Source organism: Toxorhynchites rutilus, chromosome 2, assembly GCF_029784135.1.
Source record: "Toxorhynchites rutilus septentrionalis strain SRP chromosome 2, ASM2978413v1, whole genome shotgun sequence".
Taxonomy (NCBI): Eukaryota; Metazoa; Arthropoda; class Insecta; order Diptera; family Culicidae; genus Toxorhynchites; species Toxorhynchites rutilus.
The window spans coordinates 151,973,385-151,998,552 of record NC_073745.1 but is presented as its reverse complement, the minus strand read 5'-3'; the positions used below and the strand labels follow the sequence as shown (position 1 = coordinate 151,998,552).

General features: G+C 37.5%; 2 protein-coding genes across 3 annotated transcripts in view; one reads left to right on the top strand and one right to left on the bottom strand.

Moving 5' to 3' along the window:
- The window catches only part of LOC129766236 (uncharacterized), a 204,794-nt gene that overhangs the window by 125,106 nt on the left and 54,520 nt on the right, over positions 1-25,168 (top strand). The window lies entirely within an intron of this gene.
- LOC129764178 (uncharacterized) overlaps positions 1-25,168 on the bottom strand; it is a 228,558-nt gene that overhangs the window by 184,529 nt on the left and 18,861 nt on the right. The gene's annotated exons all lie outside the window — the stretch shown is intronic.

The following is a 25,168-nucleotide window of genomic DNA, read 5'->3' as shown; positions in this document are numbered from 1 at the left end:
GCTCTGCTCCGCATGACACATCGGGCTGCTGTACTTTAAATAACTTAACAATGATCAATCAACTGTCTCCGCTGTCTGATCTAACTGGATAATGGAAGAACAAAAGAAAACTCTTACGCCTAAATGGCTACTGTGTAAATGAGTACCATATGCAATGGTATAGAAAGGAATACTCTAACGCCGAAAAATGGCAACTGTGTAATGTACTAATTATAGATATGATAAACATGTGACATGTACACCATTGAAATTAGTCTCTGTTACAGCTAAAATGCTAATGAGCCTAAAATAAAACAAAAGGGATAAAAAAAATCGAAGAAAATTTCTCTGACGAAAAATCCCCCGACCAGAACGGGAATCAAACCCGAACACCCGGCATGATAATGTAAGACGCTAACCACTCGGCCACGGGTATACTAAAGACTAAAGACGGGTAACTAAACTGAAGACTAAAGACTATGACAAATCCTATTATACAAAAAGGATGAACAAACTAGAGCAGCGCCGAACACAGTGTACAAAAGACTATGTTCAAAAATTAAAAAGGTTTACCCACAAAAAATTAAGTTTTATTTTGATTTTTGCACGGAGTTTACAAACAATCCTCCTGGTGTGACCCACAACAACGCTTTTGAAAAATACATAGCAAACGATGATCCTGACCCAACGCCCTGAATTTCAAATATCATTAATGAAAATAATTGTTCAGTTTTTGTTGTTGGCGACATTAACATTGATATGTAAAGTATAACACTTACATCATGTTTTCTACCAGTCGGTGAGCGCAAAAAAGAAAAAAGAGGCTGAATCACAATTTCCTTCTTTTTTTTTTGAAAAGTTAAAAAATGCTGGTCCTGAACCAAGCCCCTTTTTTCCGCAGTGAATCTACTTTCAAAAGGCCGGCAATGTCATACAACGGCGAACGAAAAAAATGTCAAACGATCATTGTATTTTACATTTCCCTCTGAAAGTATTGCACATCTCATGTTTACGTAGTTCTCGAACCGCGAAAGTTCGTTCACCTCTAGTATCTTAAATGACGATTTTCCCAAGCTTCTCAGTACAAAGCGAGTACAAAAGTACTCAACACCAAAAATTTCTCCCGACTTGCATGTATTTGCAAATCGGATTCCCCCAGGCACATTAATTTGGAAGTCCGTGTTAGTGAAACACAACACAGAGGGAAAAAATACCCCCTACTTGCATGCATATTTGCAAAGCGGATTTCCACAGGTACATCGGTTTTGAAGTCTGTGTTGGGGAAACCGTAAATCGGGCCAATCAAAACTTGGCAGTTGGGGCGTTCTGATAACACTTGACATTTTACAGTTATTCAATTGCTCATCTCATGAAAAATAACATTTTATTAACATTCGAAATATGGGTAGGATTAGCACACAAATCGGCAGAACAAGTGTATGGGAAAAAAGAAGTTCTTCCAGTTTTTATGAATTTAAACCGTTTAGAGATAAGCGAATTGTACTGTATAGCATATCAAACAAATCTTAGAGAATTTCCGATTCGATTGGTATGCAAATCTCGAGAATTTATTCACAGTGAAAATAGTTATTAACGTTAACTTTATTTCATAAAAACGTGACCTGTTTTCTGATTTGGCACCCTTCCTGAAAGACGTAGTTCTACGTCAAAAAGGTAAACGCAGTGAAACGACGGTGCATCCGTCGAAAACCAAACGGAGAAACTAAAAAAAATTATAGGAGGTTGTGTTCAAGATACGACCGCATTGTTGACGTAGAACTACACTGTTATATTATAAAAATCCCTTGTTTAAACCTTCGGATATTATTCTTTAATTCTGTGAAATTTTAGAAACAACTGCTTAGTAGAACAATCTCTGAAATGTTTTTTTCATTGTAGAATCAGTTGATAATTGATTGATGATTCATTCTTGCCTTCGCAGATCAATACACTAGCTGATCGTATGTCGCAATTTATTTCATGTCAATGCAATTGAAAATTTATCTCGAACGCTATTCCGGTGGCCTTTTTCGCAATTGACATAGACTCGGTTACAGTCGATTATATCAATATATCTTTGGCACCGCGAGGAAACAACAACATTAACAACAGTTGCAAGTATCAAATATCATGTTACATGTTATTTAGTATTGCCTCAGTGGAATTGCACCTCCAGGCATCGTTCGTACAACGTAAACCAAGCGCCAAACAAGCGTTCGCCATAGGAATATAAACACTTCTCATCATTTTGCGCTATTCTCAAAAGAAACACTTCTGTTTATATTACCGGCCTCGAAAAAAGTTGCATTACTTTCTCATACTCGAGCTAAGCGCAGCTGTCACCCTTAGTGGAGGAAGTTTTGCTACGAAACCTAATCACATACAAAATTCCTGAACTTTTTTGGTGATTAAACAAGCGAAATAAACTCTTTTTTAATATCAACAACCTCGAAAACAGTAGCATTGCTTCATTATGATCAAGACTAGTGCATATGCAGTCCTAGTTGAAGGCAGTTTTGCGACTAGCACGCGAACCCAAATAACTTATAACATTCCAGTACTACATTAAAAAGGTTGGTATTCCCCAAATGATTTTTTGACGCACAAACTTAACGCCTGCTTCGCCATAACGTCAATTTAATACATTCATGCAATGTCAAAAGCACCATCGAAGCCCTTATGACGGAAAACAAACAATGTTCACTGCTTGGAAAAAGACTGAATTATGCCACACAGCTTGTGCTTTGCTGTAACACCCGTCGATGCGAATTCGCTGATGAGTTTGTCAAGAGCAACCGCGTTCACCACCAGCGGGGGGAGCTGGTTGCTGCCTGGATAACGTTTACATTTTCGACCGACGCGCCGAAGTCGCCTACTTCGCCGTTGTTCGATGCGAAGGCTTGGTTCAGTGCGAGCGCTTTTCACTGCACCAACATCGCCTGCATCATTAGATGACGCTTGCCTCGAAATTTTATTGCCCCCGGCAATGCGTTCGTTTTTTGCAGGGCTCGAGCCAGCCTTCCTCTTCTTATTGCTCATCACACACTATGCGAAGCGTCCAAATTATGACGCGGAAAGAAAAACACACGATACGAATAACGCGAAACACGAACTGGAAAAACCACACGACGATATCCAAGTTGAATCGAAGCGCAGCGAAAGCAAAGTGAACTGGATTACTAAACAGTCCGATGCCGCATGAAAGTTTGCCTCAGCGAGATCCACTGTTAATACTCTAGGCAAGTATTCTCCTTCATTCTTCTTCTTTTCCTTTGTTCACGGTGACTTTATATCCTACGATTTCCCCTTCGTTGCTCGTCGATAAGTTGCTCGTTATAGACAGCTCTGTTCGGGAAAGAACACAAATGGACTGAACAAATGTATGGGAAAATAGAAACGCTTAAAGGTTTCATGAATTTTAACCATTTACAAACCAAGGGATTCTAATATATAGCATATTCAACAAATCTTAGGGAATTTCCGATTAGTTTAGTATGTAAATCGCCAAAATCCATTCGCGGCAAGAATAGATCTTAACGTTAACTTTATTTCATAAAAACGTGACCTGTTTTCTGATTTGGCACCCTTAATGAAAGACGTAGTTCTACGTCAAAAAAAAATTTAGCATGTGGAGGTTTTAGGATGCAATAAATATTTCTATGGTGGTTAGACACTCATCCCGCTTTCTAAGGGGGGGCTGCCATACAAATGAAACACAAATTTCTACATAACTCGAAAACTAATCAAGCAATGAAACCACATTTGTCATGTGACGGTTTTACGGGGCACGAAACGTTTCTATGGTGAATACACTCCTCCCCCTCTCTACGAGGAAAACTTTGAAGGAGAATGGGAAAATTCGAAAAATTCATACATATTGACAAGCGTTGTTAGTCTATTTGATGTTTGCGCTAGCGAAATTGATCCTTGTTCGAAACTGAAAATGGATTTTATTGTGATGAAACGCACTCCTATATCTGCTTCTATCTATACAAAAAAAAAAGGATTGCCGGATGTGTTGACAAGAGCAGAACTCGAGGAAGGAATTGTCCGATTTAGGGCTGTCTTTATTCTATCATATTTTCGGTATCAAACATTTATTCCATGTAACGGAGAAATATGTTATTTGCAAGTGGATGAAAAATCTTGCAGGTAAATTGTGTCTGAAAAAAATCTGATATTATAATGTCGAGTTTTGGTAGAAGTACTGAAATTTTATAGTAAAAAATATTTATAAATGGTAGATTAGAAGATCAATCAATGAACAGTTCTGCGATTGGACCCATGAACGTGCGTTTAGTAGGAAAACGTGGAAAAATAAAAAAAATAATTTTAGGCGGGACGAAGTTTGCCGAGTCAGCTAGTGTAGGTATAAAACTGGCCTATCCGGCCAGATACCGAAAAATAGAAAAGAATTAATGATTTCTCATTAACATAAAATAAATCATGACAAAAAGCTCATAAACATCATTTATACATTATACATTTATACAATTAAAAATAAAGTTTCATTACAGGTCGGACTCGATTATATATAGTCGGCCATTTTTTTTCAACAATTATTTTCAAATCCTATGCATAATCGAATCTCAAGAAAACAATGTTTTCATTAATGTGTGAATGTCAAACATTATTAGAAAAATAGCTTTTTTGTTATTCGATTATGTATTGGATTCGAAAATTAACGTTGAATGTGAAATTACGATTATATATAATCGAGTCCGACCTGTACTGACATGATCGAAAAGTTATTAAAATTAAACTATTATCAACTAGTAATAGTATCAATTTATTAACAATACTCAAAATTGACCAGTGGTAAATTACGAGGAAGAATAACAAATTTCAAAGGCCAGCTTCAGGGAACACTCTTTGCAACACTATTGCAAGGACCAAGCATGAACTCTAGCATACCTCATTAATTGGAGGTACGGATTTAAGTGACCAACAAATATAAGGGTCGCCGACAAGCTTGAAAACTTGTTGAACGAGTACAATGAATTATTGAAATTATTCAAATCGCACATACTCGGATTGCAAAACCAGTTGTATAGCGTGTATGTAAATATTGCGTTGCTGAAATCATGGTAGGCGATTGCACAGTGACGCGAGAAATTGTGATTCGATGAAGAAACAATAATCGTCGACACGTACCGTTCATACGACGCTCTCCATCTCAACGATCATGGAATTCAACTCTATCGTCTATAGTCCTGACCATAAAAGGGTTATACAGTGATACAGGACATTCGTTTAGCCGCACTTGAAAAAAAAACTTGAAACACTTACAAAACAACTAGGAATGTTCTTTTTATCGGGATACTTATTTGCTGTAGTGATAGTATATTTAAGTCACTTTTATTGAAAGAACGCGCGTCACAATCACATACATAAGGCGGCATCGGTGGATATAAACATTCAAACGTTGTTTTTTCCTGAGACATACGTTTCGCCGCAGGGCTTAAAAATCGAGTGTTGCATAATCACCCAGCCTTTATCTGTGTTTTTTGAAAAAAATACTTGGGAATGTTCAATTTACAAGATAAATATTAGATGTGCAACGTAAGAAGTTGGTCAGATTAGTGATTTATGTAGAATTTAAAGGAATGGCGAAAGGTATTCTATTGACGGAAGAGGGGCGAAAAATAATAGAGATATTCAGTGAACAAAAGTTTTCTGATCGCTCGATCGTACCAAAAATTGATCTATCTGAGAAAGTGGTACGGAATTTCATTAAATAGTGCCATAAATATGGGATATAACGACCAACAAATGGGAACACCAAAGTTACTTTGCGTCTTAAAGGTCCAATAAGACACGAAGCAACTAGGAAACGATGTCCTGCTCATACATTAAGGGAGAATCGGTTGTTCCAGTAACGAAGAGGCATATTGCGCGCATCTTGAATGAGTCACCGAACATCATGTGGAAGAAACCTCAAGGGAAGCCGAAACTGACCGCCACCCATAAGCAGAACCATCTCATTTTCGCCCGGCAATACATGGAATGGAAACTAGAATGGAGAAATGTTGTATTTTCCGGCGAAAAAAGCTCAATTTGGATGGTCCGGACTGTTACAGTTGCTATTGGTACAATTTAAGTCAACGGCATTTCGTGAGATCGAAGCGAAACTTTGGGGGCGGAAGTTTGACAATGTGAGGAGCCGTTTCCTATCACAGCAAGCTTCCCATTTGTTTCATTTTCACCTGACTGAACTCCGAAAAGTATCTTCAATTACTGGAGGACGTTTTGATTGGCCATATTGAGAATAACGCTACCGAGGATGTGGTTTTTTCAGCAGGATTATGCATAGATCCACGTTTCCAAGCAATCGAAGGCATGGTTTGCCGAGAAGGACATTCCGCTTCTTGAATGACCTGCTGGCAGTCGATTGCAATCCCATAGAGAACCTATGGAGAATCTTGGCCGAGATGGTCTATGCAAACGGATGACAATTTGACAACATTTCCAGTCTCAAGGCAGTAATTCAGGAATGTTGGACTATAATCAATATGGCAACACTTTAAAAGCTGTCTGACTCGATGCCAAATCGAGTTTTCAAAGTGATCCGAAATGGAGGTGGACATACTAAATATTAGCTACCGATTGGACTCGAAATTTGCACACAAATTTTCTTTTATTGAAATTTTAGGATGCGGCTAAACGAATGTCCACCCTGATTCCACATATTTGAATTACTTAGAAAACAAAAGGTGAATTTATACGTTTTTTTTAGAATTAATTCGATGAAAATGAACAATAATCGTCTTTTATGAGCAAAACTGTACAAAGAATCGACTTATTTTTAAAAATATTGAGGAGAAATAGGGTACGGAAAAACGAATGTCTACCACTGTAGTAAGGCAGAACAATTGTGTATTCAATTTGAAAAAAATTATTCGCATTCGAATGGAACCTAAAGCACTTTCGCGTGTGACAAAAAGTGTTGTATTTCGGATTTCACACAGGGGCGGCAACGGTATCTCAGATGACACTACATATATACTGGTTTTTCGATAACATAAATTGCCAGTCCTACATTCTTCACCCGAAACACAGTAAACTAAAAGGTATGGTTTCAATGCACGCAACAATCATAGTTCTATTTACAATTTGAGGTAACCAATTTTGTTCGATCATCGCTGCATTACTCCAAAACACCTGAAGGTCAAGGTATTGACGGGCGAAGAAATGAAAAAAAGAGACCCCACAGTAATAAAAAAGAGATACACAAAACGCCGAAAACTGGTTCCGATTTTCAGTGCTGACTCAGCGGAACCGTGGCGGTATATATGTGAAAGCAACGGAGCAATATACGCAAAATTGAAGGTTGAGAGGCTATCATGTTACATAACAGCCGGTCAGCGACTGCGAACAGTGCACAAGTGCAACATTGGATATAGATTTTCGATGGGTCCTCCCCGAAGGGATATGGTTGCTTCATAGTCGATTTCATTTTTAAAACCCTTCTGACACTCGAAATTCATATAATTCGGTGAAATTGCCGCTGCATTAAGTAGTCAATCATTTGAAGATATGATAATCGAGCGATTTCCAAATTGTTTGTAATAATCAATCAAACTGAGCTTAGGGAATGGCCGACTCAATTGAAATCCCAGCCATAATGAAACTCCTGTAAACTATTTGGTAGCAGAACGCCCCTTGTTGCTTAAACTGCTGATGCTTACCATCCAATGCATATAATTTCCAACTTTTCCAATAATCTTCCCATCACTCAATTGATCAATCGATTCAATCATCATCGACCAACCCCCAGTCGAACGAGATAAATAGATGGAAGTCTAGAGTACGAGCAAGTGTAGACCTGACCTGGTCAAACTTCCAAGCCAACGAAAATCAGGCGGTCTCAATTTTATTTTTAAAGTTTTGATTGTTGGGAACGATGTCTGTTTTGGTAATGTGCCGTGTTGCTTTCGACGGACCAAAGAAATAATTATAACTGAGTGACCGTCCACTAAAGCTACCCGAAGGATTGGTTTGTTCGGACCCAGTGGTTCCATACTGGCCGCAAGTCAGGTTGAACTGTGAGGTAACAGGTTTTCGGTGTTTCGCAAATTGCATGGTTATTTAAAGTTTTATTTATGGTTTTTGCGCCTTCGTGTTGGCATATGAGAAGTGTGATTGAGTTGACATTTAAAAGAAACGCTCGGGAGGACCAGGAGGATGGTGCAGTTTGCATTGGAAAGACAAGGGTCATTGACCGGGGGCACGATTTGCTGAGGGATTCGATCACGATGAAAGTATTTGGTTTTTTGAATTTTTCTTGTTTCAAAATCCCAAGTTTCAATAGTGTATTACATTTCTTAACGCAACACATTTTCTCTTTTCAATACCGTTCCAAACGCATGGAGCCAAGCGACAGGTGTTACGAATCGCAACCAATGATGAATCGATTCATCAACGTGGAAAAGCAACCTCGCATCTCAACTAGTTAACTGAAAGTGGCATCGTTCGTCATCACACATCCATTCATTCATGGGTCCGTTGTTCGGCGTCTATTTTATTCCTCGGGTGATGAATTTTTATTTATTCGTCTCTCTGCAAACCGTTTGCATTCAACTGGTAAGACACGAAGCAGTCAACCTCTAACGAATACTTGAAAGTGTATATACTTAATTAAAAACAGTCTCAATGTTGAGCTGGAATTAAAAAAAAACATAGTTTCTTAGTTTTCGATCAGAGCATCATAATTGTTTCAAACGAAACAACGACACGTAAATAACTGTGAGGTTCATATATTATTTATCGTGGGATGATTAATTGGTTGTTGCCACACATTAACATCTGAGACTGTGATGTGTATCGTCATGAATGATAGTGTATTGAATTGATATCGCATCTAATCGTATATCGCATCTAATCGTAATCGTATATCGTATATATTATCGTTAGGAAACATCTATTAGAGGCCGTTGATTCTATAACAATGCATTCGATTTCTGCCGATATTGTCAATGAGTTGCGTCATGGAAATAGACCTTTGTTCATTTCTTCTTCTTCTTCTTCTTCTTCTTCTTCTTCTTCTTCTTCTTCTTCTTAGGCACTAACGTTTCTAGAGAGAACTAGTCTTCTCGACGTAGTATTACTTGTGTCATTTTTATAAGTGCTTAGTTGAGATTTCTATGTCAAATAACACGCCTTGAATGTGTTCTGAGTGTCAAGCTCTGGAATACGCGTGACCACAGTGCAAGTCAGGAGAAATATCTTTAACGAAAAATCCTTCGACCAGAGCGGGAATCGAACCCGAACAACCCCCGGCATGATATTGTGTGTTTCTTTGATTTGAATACATATAGTGGAGGCCGAGAATAGTGTTCTTTAGATCGCATGAGATAAGATTCTCATATTGAATGTAAATAATGCCATGTAGTTCAGTTAGAAAGTTTGGTTTTTATGTACAAAAGAATTTTACGTTTAACGCGTTTTTTGTACAGTAGTTTTTCCACATTTTTCTGAAGCGATTTTCCATGTTTTTTATCTTTTCCATGTTCTGAGTAGTCGTGATATCTTCTCAGAAGATTCCTCGGACAACTACGCGATACAGCTGAGTTGTAGGCACTGTGGGCAGTTAGATAGTTTGATGTGGTATTATTCGTTCGATAAGTTTTGACGTTCAAAAAAAAGAAGCGTTTTGAGTTTTTCGTTTTATTTTCCCCAAATTTTTTTCCCTGAATACGTGTGAAGTATCTCATAGTACTATCATTTATTCATTCATTACTATCAACAGGACTGAACTAATATCTACTTAAAACTATATCTAACTTGAAAGAGCGGATCTGATATTAAAGTTGCCTTCGCTACATCCCTACGTAAGCTCAGCAAATCGAGTCCGATCAATTTACAACGACCCTCATAGCTTGGTAGATTCAAAGGATCCCTCCAGGGCATGTCACGTAGGGCGAAACGGACGAATTTTCGCTGGATAGCCTCAATCCGCTGGACTCCATTTTGGTAGTAGGGAGACCATACTATGCACGCGTATTCAAGAGTAGAGCGGACTAGAGAAGTTCTATTAACTTATTCGTAAAATTGTCGTCTCACAGTTTTTATTTAATAGGAAAAAATCGTGTTTTCATTGCATAGGCCTGCTCCAGATTATGAAATCTATATTTTCATACCTTGTTGATGTGGTAGAATTGTTTTTTTTTTCAGGGCGAATCGGTAACTTCCGTCGCTACGTGAAACTACATGTAACAAGAGAATACTGAGCGCAGTAAGTTATGGAATATATTGCTGGAAGCTGGTCTCCGTAGACTAAACGTTAGAATGCCAATGGATGTATGGGAAAAAAGTGACCTTCGAATCTTCAAAGGAAACTTGATCAAAAATGTTTATCCCCACGAAAAACTACCCTATGCAAAATATCAGCTCAATCGGACTTTATTTACTAGTGTCGCAGACGTTGAAATTTTAGTTTTATGAAAACGGAAAAATCACCCTAGGGGGGAGAACGGAGTTTTAAAAAAAAAAAATTGATGACAAAAAGGGGAAAATTTTTTCCGACCACCTCAAAAATCAAAATGGTCATTTTAACGATGCTGTATTGTCTGGAATGGCTGTATTATGATACACATTACAATTAAAAATGCACAGTGTTCGTGTATCACACGCACACATTGTTGCGCTGTGCGTTGCCAAATATAGGTTCAAGTTATTATCAATGTTGTGTTTTGTTCATTAGAAAAATGTGGATTAATGGTAGTGAGGGAACAAATATAAATCGCATGGGACCAAGTGTGTGTCCCCTGAGGAAAAGATCGCAACGATCGTGGAACTATGTCTAACCTTTCAGCACAGAAGTCCGTTTCAATGTTTCGGGTGGAAAAGTATATAGATTTTGAGCATTAATAACTCTTCAATTAATCTATTGATTTTGATTCTAAATACATATATTAATAGGAAATGTCCAAGTCTAGAAAATATATGGTAGAAATAATAAACAAGTAACACATATAACGAATAACACATGCAGGTTTCACCAATTTTACTCACCACTCACTTTGGACAGCGAGCAACCACCTTATCTGTTGAAGTAGGTGAATTTGGAAATATTGCTGCTTTGCCGGTTAATCGTTTCGCTCAGAAGAAGCATTCAATGCCATCTAATATGTGTTTGTTGAAAACAAAAAGGGCCTGTGCTATGGAATATGTATGCTGTTTCTCTCTGTTGATTTGATAGTCGATTCCGTGTTGCATCGAGCGAGAGGTAGAACTTATTTTTATTATACACCATTCAATCATGAATATATAGTATCGCTCTGTGGTTTCGATTTTTAGATCAGCGATCAGTCAACAATATACGTTGAGGATGAAGCAGTTAAAACAAAATCACACATACGGGCAACCAACAAAATGTAGTAATTATTTAATTAGGTTAATTATTAATTCTTTCCCTTGTTCCTTCCTAGTTAAATTTCGGGAGCAATAAAAGCTGATTAATTTCGCAGTCTTACGTTAATACGTATTGGTTGCGTCTTGGACACCACCCGTTATGTTTTATTGAAACTTGTGTTTCCTGAATTAGCGCTCTCTAATGAAGACGTAGTCTCACGTCAAACAAAATCATAATTTTGTTGACCTTCTCATCTATATGAAGAATATTTTCATAGAGAATATTATAGAATAATTTCCAGCATTCCACACCAAATCGGTTACATAATAATTTGCTCATATCTCCAGCAATTTTGTATATCATTTCATTTTAAGTAAATTAAGGTAAATGATTTTGGTTTGTCCTGTCGAAAATATGATCATGGTTTGTTCACTTTTTTGAACGCTCTAATTCAGCACACCTTTGTCAAATCAGGTATTCGAATGTTTCAAAACATGTAAATAAAATTGTCTTTTTCTTGATTTACAGTAGTTTTATAGTATTTTGCTACGGAGTCACATGTTTTAAAGGAATATAAAATACACCATCTATTGGTGTCAATGCGGCCCTCATTCGAGCTAGCTTTTAATCACCAGATGATTATTTCGCACGTATTCAAACCTTTTCTGGATTATAACACTTACAAATATTGTAAATATCATTCTTGCACACCATTTGTATCAGATTTACATAGCTAAACTATTAAATTAACGCATTTTGATGAACTCAATTCTGATCATGAGTTGTCCAATTCACTAATGTTGTTTTGTCCACATGATTTATATGGCAACCGCTTGGTGCGCTGCAGTTTGTTCATTGTGTTCTTCGCGCAGAGCAGAAATAAAGTTTCTTTATGTTGCGTGTCTTGAGGTGGACACTTTTAAAATGCTCAAGAAAATGCAATATTGTGAAGAAAGCCTAAATTATGAATGGATCAATATGATGACAGTAAACTCAAGCAATTATAAACGCAACATCTACTTGAGAATTCGAATGTTTTCATTCAAAAATGGTAATTTCTAAAACCGGACAAACCATGAAATTTTTTTGGACAAACCATGATCAGGGGTGGTCAAACCATGATCATAATTCCTCTTTGAGGAAAATCGTTAAAAAATATAGAAATTTGAACGCATTATGGTAGTATTAGCAACTAGAGACTTGGGGCTTTGTAACAAACCCAAACTAGTATCGATTATGTGTTATTCTCATGAAGAAAAATCGGTTTGCAGTTACTAGTTGCGTAAAAACACCCCAAATCGGACAAACCAATATCATTTACCCTAATATTCTCGAGTGAGTGAAGATTTTTCAACAAACCTGAAAATTTTTCTTCTATCTACAATTTTTCATAAATAATATTCAATTAATGCTCACCGGGACGAAAAGTTCATCACCCATTTGACGTTATTGTGAACGTGATGGTTAGTTAATCGATTGTATAAAACCCGGTATACATATTTTAGATATTGAAAATTAATTTTTTTTTTGAATAAAGAAAAGTACTATTTTTTTTCTCAGTGTATATTTTTTCACGTTTGGACATCAATAATCTATAACTCTTTCTACGACATTTCGGTAGGGCTCATAGTTTTTGAGATATAAATTATCAAAGATTTGTCTTGCTAAAATCGATACGCCCTTTTTAAAAGTTACACTTGAGTCAAAAAATTCCCAAATGCTGTGGAATACTCATATTTCCTCCAACCCAAACGAAATACAAACTTTTGTTCAAATCAAATACAAGGTTTTAAGTTTGCATTTTTAGTTAGATTTCATTTGGAATTGCACTATGGTCAGGAGGTTGATTTGTATAGTCACATTTTAAATTTCAGATTTCTGTTAATGAGAACAAATTCTACATGTTATTCTATAATATTTAAACCACCCTATGGCAATGAATACTGATCAAAAGTGGAAAAGGAAAAAAAAAACAGAAAATCATTAATGAGGGACTCAAAATGAAAAGGGTGTAAATGACATCATCGACTCTTTCTTTTCATTGTAACCCAGCTACAAACTCATTCCCAACTGTATTTGACAAAGCGGAAGAATACAGAACCTCATTTATCGGATTCTACAGTAAACTCAATTTGGAACGTTTTTGCAGTTGAGTTATTAACTAAAGAGAAAGTCGATGAAGAGAAACCGATCAAATCACTTACACCCCTTTCATTCTAAGCCCCTCAAATGATTCCGCGTGTGGATGTAATTTCACAGCTTCGATATTAAGCCGATAAATTCAAATTTTCAAAAAATGGAGAATTTTGAAAAATAAATTAAGTTGCACGTATTTTACTGTTGAAATATCGGCACCATAAACACCATTCACAATTTCAGCGGCCTGGCTTGCATTGTCGCCTTTATATAAGGAAAAGTGTAAAATGTACCGAATTTTCTCTTTGTATACTTCCATTGTTAACACCCTGTTACTAACAACTGAATGTAACAAACAAAAAAACAGCAATAGATTTTTTTAGTGTGATATGTCACCTTTACAATGAGTCTAAACTTGAAATTGTATGATCGATATTACGCGAGATATTGATCACAAAAATTAGCTATCGAGAAAATAATAGATAACTTTTTCCCCAACCTAATATTAGCCCAATCGGACTGAATTTACTAGTGTCGCAGACGTCAAAATTTGAGTCAAATATCGCCAAAATCCATGAAATTGGGATCATAAAAAAAAAGATGATGCCAAATGAGTTAGAATTTCATGAAACGTCGAGATTTATTGTTATCTAAAAAAATCTTGTCAAAAATCGACTTTTCAGACGATAAAACGATCGAGTGCAAAAAAGGTAATTTTTGACAAAAAAATATTCGAAATGACAGTAAATCTCGAAATTTCATGCAATTTAAAATTATTTGGCATAATTTTTTTTAAACCCCCAATTTTATGTACTCCCCACTTGGATGATTTATGAGTTTCCAAAAAACTCAAATTTTGACGTCTGCCACACTAGTAAATGAAGTCCGATTGAGCAAATATTTTGCATGGGGTATTTTATCGTGAAATCAACATTTTTGAGAAATTCCCGTTTGAAAATTCGAGATGACCATTTTCATTGGAACTCTACTGCTCTACCTACACAATACAGGGCACGAAATCTTCGAAGGTGAAAAATGAGGAACGACTCTACTCTCAGCAGCTTCGCTTCGACTAGAACTGCTTCGGCAGTCGCCGCCAACAAAAAGTAACTTGACTGCAAAATGAATCAATGGACGGTTTATTGTCTACCCATCGTGAACTCAAACCAACGAACTTAGACATTTATCAAGTATGCTATAAAGGTCCTCGCGTTAGTATTAGTTAGTATTAGGCGTGCAAAATAGCGCACACACTGCACGTTATTTTATACGTGTAAGTAATTTTCGTGTACGATACAAACAAAATCTAGCTCACCTGTAGCGTATGTCAAACCACGTTGAACTCAAACATAGATGCATGCACATGTACATGGGAGAGAGAAAGAGAGGAACGAATTCATTTTTGGGGAAGTAACTTCAAAATGCAATGAGGACAATTTCACTGGGAAGAATGAAATGATATAGTCGAGTCGGTAGAGGGAGATAGCGACTAAACGCCCGACTCACTGTTCAGTCGTTTTGGCGGAGAAACTGCGTGAAGAAGCCAAAAGTCATTACTAACTGACTATGGATATAATCAGTCAGTTAGTCAGCTGACTATCCTCAGTTGACTATGACTATGCAGAGCTCTGACACAATACACGAGTTTTTCGATAGCAGTAAATGTTTTGATGCATAAAAAAATAGCAGCCTACGTATTTCAAATTTTGGAAAATTGTAACGTTGTTTTTTCTACTAAATGGAATTTCGAATAACTTTGATTCCAAAGTGTGTTCAATTTATCGAGAATGTATATGTTTATCAAATTTATAACGCTCATTACTCTGTCATGGGTTAAACTATCTGAAGTTTGTTGTAGGAAAATTGAGATTATTTGATTCACTTATTGAACATATCAATGTAATTCAACTGTTCAATATCTGCATGATATTTGTAATAAACATCAATGGTTGGAAACCACATTTGCTCGCCGCCCCCACAATAAATACCGACACAGCGGATGGTCAAGTACAAAAGAAATTGATCCACTTATTCTACTACGACCACCCACGCAAACACACAGACACACAAACGCAAACACATACGCGTAGATACACATTGTCGTCACGGTCACTTGCTGATGGCCGAATTGTTATGCTTCAACTGTAAAAACCACCATATACCTGTCGTGCGGATGATGATTGTAATGAAAATGCTTTCACTTATGGCATGGTGTGTAGATTCAGTGCTGCTGAGAAGGAAAAGTTGTTTTGGAAAATGTGCTGCAGGCGCTTGTTTGCCAGGGCCAGGGTCGTGTTCGATGGAAATGCTTAAATTGTAGCGGGCGTCGAATTAATTTTTGTTGTCGTGCATTATAAGAATTTCACAATTATATTGATATTCAATTTACATTATTGTTTTTCACTTTTTGATTTGATGTTTTTTGGGTACATTCCAGCATCGATGGACATAAAAAGTTGGTTGTAAGGAAAAATAAATTCTCAATTTATTATGATTTTTTTATTATTTTCCTAATAAGAAATCATTTGGTGAGAAATTTTTAAAGTTTTGCAATTTTTTATCTAAAGTTCCTATAATCCCTAACCAAGAATCTGTTATTCATGATCATGTTCTATATATGGGTGCTCTGACTTCCCGTCGCTTAGGAACTTAGGAACCCGCTGTTCTATTGAGCAGACTACTTTAGTTCACGAAATAAAAAAAAACGAATGACACAGCCCAATAGTTGTAGACTGCCCGTCCAATGGTTCGAATCGAATTTAATTCGATAAATTTCGCCAGTTGCCGATTATTTTTTTCTCCGTGGTGTGCAAATGTCATTGGGAAACTTGCGAACCCCAATTTTATCAGACGATTCGACTCGATTTCCCATCGTTTGAATAAACTGAATCAACCATTCGAAACGATCGTTTAGGAAACACCCAATCGCGCGTTATTTATGTTCGCTTTTGTTTTTCATACCTTGAGATTTGCCATTTCTCAACAGCCAACCGACGGAAAAGCGATCTTTACACGGATTTCAGCAAGTTTTTATTTTTTCTCGCCCGATTGATGATGCCTTGGAATAGCACGGGTGTTTTCACTTTGTGCGTGTTGCTTCGTTCATTTTCCTCGGAATGAATGCGTTGCGAATAGACTTATGCAGGTCAGTGCTGTGGCCGTCGCGGGAGCCGAAGAATACTTACTCCCCGTGACGTGAAGAAGGGCCTATGGTGCAAACCCGCGCTAATCGGATGACTGAACCGCAGAGGCTGCCGGCGACTCACGTGTATCGAGTGAAACAGAAAAAAAGAAGAGCAAAACAAAAAGGGATGGCGTTTTGCGTTGTTCATGACCAAAAGAAAGCATGTTCAAATCGCATGAAGCTGCTGGGGATAATGGTAATCCAATTACCAAGATTGTCGGCTGCTACTGGGCGGCCAAACGTGTGGGAAGCAAATGACGCATTGAGTTCGATCGGTTGGAAGTAATTCCCAATTTTGCGAGTGGATCAATAGGGATTGACTGTGCTAATCCAACGATAGTGTCCTTCACGAATCACAAGGGATAGGAATGTCGTTTCGTGATTATTTATTCGCTCATGATATTCTACAAAAAATCTTAATGGTTTGTTCAAAAGTAAAATAAATTTTAAGACCACTAACATAGCACTAAAGCTAATACTAAAACTGAAACATTGTACGTATCTTTGTTCTATTGAATTTTTAAATCACACAAACAACTGCGAAGCTAAGACGCAACGAAATCGACTTATTTCTGAAGTAAAGAATAATTTTTAGAATCTGAAGCAAATCATTTTGCATAACTCTCTCTCTTTTTTTATACTGAATTTATTTTCAAATGGCTCAGCAACGTTAAGTAACAATGGGCCGTGATTATGAATAGGGAAAAGCCTCTGTGAGTGGAACAATACCAATGATCTCTCTCAAAAAAAAAACCCCATTATCTCTTAAAAAAAATGCAATATAGATAATGGAAAAAGTTGCCAATTTTGATTTGTCCACGAGACGAAAAATTCATGGAATCCAAGATCATCTACGATCCAATGTTATTCCGTCGATATTCTCGGAAAAATATGGGAAAGTTAGATCTGATAGAATGTTCTTTACTGACGGTTCATTCAGAAACGGGTCCACTGGCTTCGGCATCTTCAATGAAAATTCCAGTGCCTCTTTCAAACTCAAAGATCCTTGTTCCGTGTATGCCGCTGAACTGGGTGCGATATACTACGCACTAGGGATCATTGGAACATTGCCCATCGACCATTATTTTATTTTTTCATACAGTCTCAGCTCAATAGAGGCAATCCGCTCAATGAAAGTTGATAAACGCTCATCTTATTTCCTAACAAGAATAAGACATCTCTTGAGCATTTTGGTCGAAAAATTATTCAAGATTACCTTAGCATGGGTTCCCTCTCCCTCTCATTGCCCCTCATTGCTCGATTGGGAATGAGAAAGTGGACTCGCTAGTTAAGGTGGGCGCATCAGAAGGCACACTTTTTGAAAGGCAAATTGCTTATAATGAATTTTTCCACACTCCTCGTCAGCACACACTCGTAAGTTGGCAGCGCATGTGGAGTGAAGACGAGTTCGGTCGTTGGTTACACACGATTATCCCTAAGGTCTCGACGAGTGCATGGTTCAAGGGATTGAATGTAGGTCGTGATTTCATTCGCGTGATATCTTGGCTTATGTCCAATCACTACAACCTAAACGCGCATCTTTATCGCATTGGGCTCGCAGCAAACAATCTTTGTGATTGTGGCGATGGCTACCACGACATCGAGCATGTTGTCTGGTCGTGTCTCCGGTTCCATGCTGCCCGCTCTCAGCTATCCATAGCATTGAGGGCACTAGACAGACAATCGGATATCCCCGTCCGGGATATCTTAGATAGCCGTGATCCTGATCTTCTGCTTCTATACATGTTCCTCAGAAACGCCGATGTCAACGTCTGATGATGTTTCCTCCGTTGTATCCCTGTATCATATCCCTCCTATCCAAACGATAAACTTTTACTTAGTCGCGGCAATACATACACATACTCTTTACAGATACACAGGTCGAAGGTTGTGCAGGCCACTTATCATTCAACAAGAGCCAAAGGTTGTACCGCTCATGGCAACTCTACACGAGCTGAAGATTGTACCGCCCAGTGACCATGCTACCCTGGATTTCTCGAGTCAAGAGAGATGCACCACGATTGATATGAGGTACAGACTAGGTCAATGGTCAATGGTCAGTTACACCCCAATAGGAAGTATCCCGTGTTGGCCACACATACATAGTACTGTAGACTGCAACATCCCAATTATGAGATCTTTGTAATACTAACCTCCAGCCAACCGCGAGTAATCGGTTACATATTACTAACATAGTTGTAAGACAAAAATTGTCAAAATATTGGACTCCCGGCCACGTCAGGCTAACGCCACATGTGCCTTAATAAAATATATATTTTGGAAAAAAAATGGAAAAATTCACAATAAAATAATATTTGACGCTTCATGTTTTAGCTTCTTGTCATAGAGATGACCATCTCCTTGGAACTAGCTATATCCTCAGGACTAGGGGAGGAATGAAAATCATTTTTTTGAATTTATTTTGTCATTTTTTGAATTCTGAAGGAAAAAGTTGGAGAAGAGAAATGTAAACGGTAATATTAAAAATTCAAACAATCATAGAAAAAAAATATTTGAAAAAAGAAAATTGAAAATATTTGCTTATCTCATGATCTTTTGCGAATGATATCGTATTTCACCCATTTCTATCACCCGCGATGATTTGCTCCAGAAATGGGTTGATTTGGTTATGCTTCGCTGATGAGAAAACAGTCAAAAATTTATAAAATGTAGCAAAAATTTACAATAACTCATGCGGCTTCCAAACATCGAGTTTCTCTGCGTAGTTTTTTTTTTTCAAAATATTGATTAGTTAATTCTTATATCTAGTTTACACAGTGTAAGGTATTGCTGAATCGATCCTTCCGCAGTTTCGAAAATTATTGCGCTCAAGAAAAGTAGCCTGAACAATTAATAACTGAAAGGTGCAATATCTGGTGAGGACGGCGGGTGTGCTATTTCACAGGCAAAACATTTTCGGTCGGGATGTCAAAGTGAATGAGGTTTGATATTGTCCTGGTGGAATACGATGTCTATCATATTGGTTAATTTTGTTAGTTTGTTCTCGATCGCCGAACTTAATTTCGTTTAGTTGCAAGCAGTACTCGTTAGAATTTATCGAAGCTTTGTAGAAGCACATAAAATGGAATTCCTTTCCAATCTCACCAGACACAAGATGCAATAGTTTGGAACGGACATATAGTAGCGTTCTACGTAACGAAGCTTCACCAGGTAATTTACTGTTCATTTTCCTTTGGTTCATCACCTTAGGAGTTCTCAAAAGACAGATACAACAACAAAAACCGTACCTATGAAAACTATGTCGTTCATTTTTCAAATTACAAGATTCTAACATTCTTTGATGGTGTCTTCTTCCTGGCGGAATGTATGATCCTCTTCTGCTAATGTAAATAAATCCATTACACTCAGTTCATTTGCGTTACTCTCAGAATACACATTTCAGCGGAACAGTTCAACGATATGAAGAAAAAATTTGGTCTCTTATTGATAAATACGGAGTACTCATAAGGTACGGCAAGATTTAAATATGATAAAAATGCAGAGCAGAGTTCATTCATTTTTGATTGTAGATATTAATGTATTTTCGAAAATATTCATTTGATGTGTCCACGTGGACATTATCTAAATCCCTCCTCCCTCACCGTGGACAAGCGTGGACATTTTCGTACCCCGTACACAGACCCCCCCACCCCCTAAAGGTGTCCACGTGGTATGTGGACAGCCCCTTTAAATGCAAATCGATTTTTTTCATGAAAATAACATATAAGCGATACGAGTTTGGGTTTGTTGGAAAGCCCAAAGTCTCTAGCTAATATTATCATAAGTCGTTGAAATTATTCAAATTTTTATGTTTTTCAACGATTTTCCTCAAAGAGGAATTATGATCATGGTTTGACCACCTCTGCCTTTCCAAACCACCAAACCTTTTCTGGATTATAACACTTAAAAATATTGTAAACATCATGCTTGCACACCATTTGTATCAGATTTACATAGCTAAACCATTGAATTAACGCATTTTGATGAACTCAATTCTGATCATGTGTGTGTTGAGGGTAACACTTTCAAAATGCCCAAGAAAAGGCAATATTCTGAAGAAAGCCTAAATTATGAATGGATCAATATGATAACAGTAAACTCTAGCAATGATAAATGCAGCATCTACTTGAGAATTCGAATGTTTTCATTCAAAAATTGTGATTTCTAAAACCGGACAATCCATGATCATTTTTTGGACAAACCATGATCATAATTTTTCTTTGAGGAAAATCGTTGCAAAACATAAAAAATTGAATAATTTCAATGACTTATGATAATATTAGCTAGAGACTTTGGGCTTTCCAACAAACCCAAACTCGTATCGGTTATATGTTATTTTCATGAAGAAAAATCGATTTGCATTTACTAGTTGCGTAAAAACTCCCCACATCTGACAATCCAAGATCATTTACCCTATCGTTTCTGCTTCTTTCGAAATCCCGTCAAAAATCGTCTTGAATCTTGCTGAAAAATACAGAGAAAAACGGTACGGGAAATAGGTACGTATTTATTCGTGATGATTCGATAGGTTATCTTTTTCCCAAAGCTTGCTGCTATATGCAGCTCTCTCGATGGAAAAAACATATTTTTCAATCAAAGTTCCTTCGAAACGTATCATCTTCATCTGTTTCCACAAATGTTGAGAAATTCTTCTAATTAAAATCATACTAGTTTTAATTATTATTCAATTTTGTAGATGATAAGCAAAGTTTCCAGTCAAATGAACAGTATGAGAAAAACGTGTGATCAGTTAAACACGACTTCTGAACAATAAGCAAATATTTCCGTTGCAAATAGCTGCGGCAGAAGGAAGCTTTGACCCGCCACCACTTCCACGCTGCCAATCAGCTGTAATCGAATCAATGGGAGCGATTAATTAATCACATACACCGCCGATTTACTCGGTTGTTTCAATTAGCACTCTTCCGACTCTGGCACTGATGAAATACCGAACGGAGGCTTGTTTGTGGGGCAGCCATAATATTCGTTTTTTTTTTGTGCAACCTATGCATGTTTTGATGAATGAAAACAAGTGGGAATGATTCGAAATGGAAACGACGACGGCGGTGATAGCGATGATGATGATGATCACCACGATGCGGTTGATTGCCGTGTAGCGGTTAATCTACTCGAACCGAGTTCAATCGAGCCCATCCGAATCCATCTCAAAAAGTTGGTAATTTGTTTTTATCGTAAATTTCGCATTCGCTAATGACAAGAGTTTTTTTTCTCTGAACACGGAGCAGGAGATTTTACACCCGATTTGACCGAGGCAAGTTGAATTTCCATTTGTAGTAGTTTAGCTGCCCATGGTCATTGTCGGACAGGATACCAGATGTCATTCGCTGCAACAAAGTCACGTTTGTTTTTGCGAGATCAGGAATCTGAGCTGGTAATTGGTGAAAAAATTACTGCCTGAGGAGACGGTGACGATGACACAATGCATTACGGGTTGAAACGAATCTTGACGGAAAAATTACCAGCCTTCGAACAGGGCCGATGACAAATAGTTCGCAAGTGTCCGGTTTTCCGACGACGGCTTCGAACGGTTCCAGGCCATTATGAGTACTTTCTAATTACCGATGCCAAGACGTTTGCGGTGTGTCTGCTGCTTGCTGATTATCTGATGACTAGAATGCTATTGAATGCAGTTTTGTTCCGTTCGCTTGTACGTAGGACGAACATTACTGAGGTTGAGCAGAAGGAGGATTATGACCTAATATATTTTTATTACCTCTAGTTTAGAGTTTAAACCTGATATCATTTACCATGGAAAGTTTTCGATTGCTCGAGTTTCCTCGACAGGGGGATAATTTCAAACCGCAATTCCATCAAGACAACACTGAACCCTGCACAAATTTTTATTTTGTTTGCCACCGTACAGAAGTATGTAATTGAACATATCTCTAATATTGATATCTCCTATAATCAATAATTTGGTTGTTCCATAATTCGGGTTATTTATGACTTTCGTTAATAAAAGACACACTTCCACCAATATTCCATCTCATGTTACACTCCACACGATGTAGTGACAAGAACGATTATGTTGAAAAATTATGCATTCTAAGAAGCAACATCAAGGTCTAATGACAAGTTCGAGGTATACCTAACTAGTATATCACCTGAAGTGGCCGAGTTTGATATTCAAAATCTCGCCACGGAATGCTTGCAAATAGAATTTCGAGAATTTATCTGCAATGATTCAAATGTTCGGTATTTTTGGAAACCTATGCAGCGTCTCGATCCAGGAATCTCTTGCAACGCTAGTCCAATCAACAAGTTCCATCATAGATATACTACTTTGATCCAAAAGTTCACCACCATATGGCACTCTCAGTCACTCATTTTTATTTTTGTTTTTTTGTTAGTTGGCACATCTTTCATTGACACTCTATAAGATTTGTAGTTTTACATTTCTAAAAGTTACGCTGTATTGAGTACATATGCTATTGCGCGTGCCTCGATTTTGTACTATTTGAAAATGCACACAATGCCATCTTTATTCATGAACATTCGGCTAAAAACGAAGTGAATACCATTCAGCAACCATCGAATTCACCTGATTTGGCTCCCTGCGACTTTTTCCTATTCGAACGACTCAAGAAACCGCTTCGCGGAACACGCTTCACCCGAGATGAGATAATGGAAAAATCTAAGACAGCACTGATGGCTATACCGCAAATCGAATATAATACAGGGTCTTTCAGATTAAATGCTCACGCAAAAAAAAACATTTTTTTCGCTCCATCTATGGTAACACTGCATTCCCCACTTCGGGACGATAATATTCGGCTGCTCGTTCAGTCTGATCGGATGGTTTTTAGTGTCAAGATGTACAATTTACAAGAACGTGTATTTTTAGTGAAACCGTATTACTCGAGCAACCGAAGCCTTAATAAAACTTTGTCCTCTTACGGTAAGAATCTCAACATTTCTCGTCGTCGATTACTTCCTCTGGGGGTACGTGAAGGACCGTTGCTATGTTAATAAGCCACAACATTTGGAGGAACTCAAAGAAGAAATAACAGCATCGAAGTCGTAATGTTAGAGATGTGCATGACGAATTTTGTTCACCGTTTAAAACACGTTATCGAAAAAGGGGTGGTCGCATCGAAAATGTCCTAAAATAAGGTTTATTGTGGTTTTTTTTTTAAATTATAATCGGTTCATTTTTGTAGCAGTTATTAAAGTTTGTTGCGTGAGCGTTTAATCTGAAAGACCCTGTATATTGTTCGCAAAAAATAAATAAATAAATATATATTCTTCATAATCTTGCATAAACCACTACGACACCAATGCCCAAATTTAATACGACCGCAAAGGGTTACGGAAGACCCAAACCAGTCTCTCACACGTCGTTCTCAAGCGCTGGGCATCTCTGTGACGTCGTTGTGTTGAATTTTGCGAAAAGATCTTTTATTTTATTTTATTTTATTTTATTTATATATACATTCATCGGACTTAACATGGTCTACATGAAAGAAAAACTACAAATATACATGTGGGCAACAAACACTACGTTGAAACATAAACAATTAAGACATTCATTATTTTTAAGCCGCTTAAATTATCTAGTTGAGCTAAACAGCTGGAGCACTTTCAGTTTGAAGACAGATGAGGACTCATTGAAATCAAATAAATGGTAAAACTCATTAAATGCTGAACACATGGATTGAAACGGTGATTTTTTTGTGAAATCCGAACGGTTCCGCGGCATACGCAGAAATCCGCTGCGCTGGCGAAGATTGCGGGGTAACACGTTTGCTTGCAACGATTCCAGTAATATTGGGCTGTCCACTTCAGATGTAAGAATTTTAGCTGCCAAAACAGCTCTTGCAAGTTTTCTCCTTTTCTCGAGAGTAGTCAGTCCAAGTAACTGACAGCGAGCTTCGTAAGGCGGTAGATTCTGCGGATTATTCCAAGGTAACTCTCTAAGGGCGTACCGAATGAATTTACGTTGAATGGCTTCTATTCGATTCGTCCAGTTGCTGTGGTACGGTGACCACACGATTGAAGCATTTTCCAAATGAGAACGAACGTGCGCGCAATATAAAGAGCGAAGGCAATGCGGATTATCAAACTCTCTCGCAATCTTAAACATAAATCCAAGTTGTCTATTCGCTTTGTCGATTATGGCAGACTGGTGGTTTCGAAATGTCAATCTGAAATCAATCAGGACGCCTAAATCCTTGACGCACTCCACACGCTCAATCTTTTGATCATTGATACGATAGTCAAAATAGAAGACATCACGGCTTAGTTTTCGATGGAATGAAATAACGATACATTTCTCAATGCTAATAGTCATTCTGTTCTTTTTACACCAGTCGTAGAATTTGTTCAGCAGTGATTGTAGAACGTAGTGATCGTCCAAACTTTCCACAACGATGTATATTTTCAGGTCATCGGCATATACCAGTTTGCACCTTCCATCAAGCGGTACAGTGACATCGTTAAAAAATAATACAAAAAGCAAGGGACCGAGATTGCTGCCCTGGGGAACTCCAGTTTCA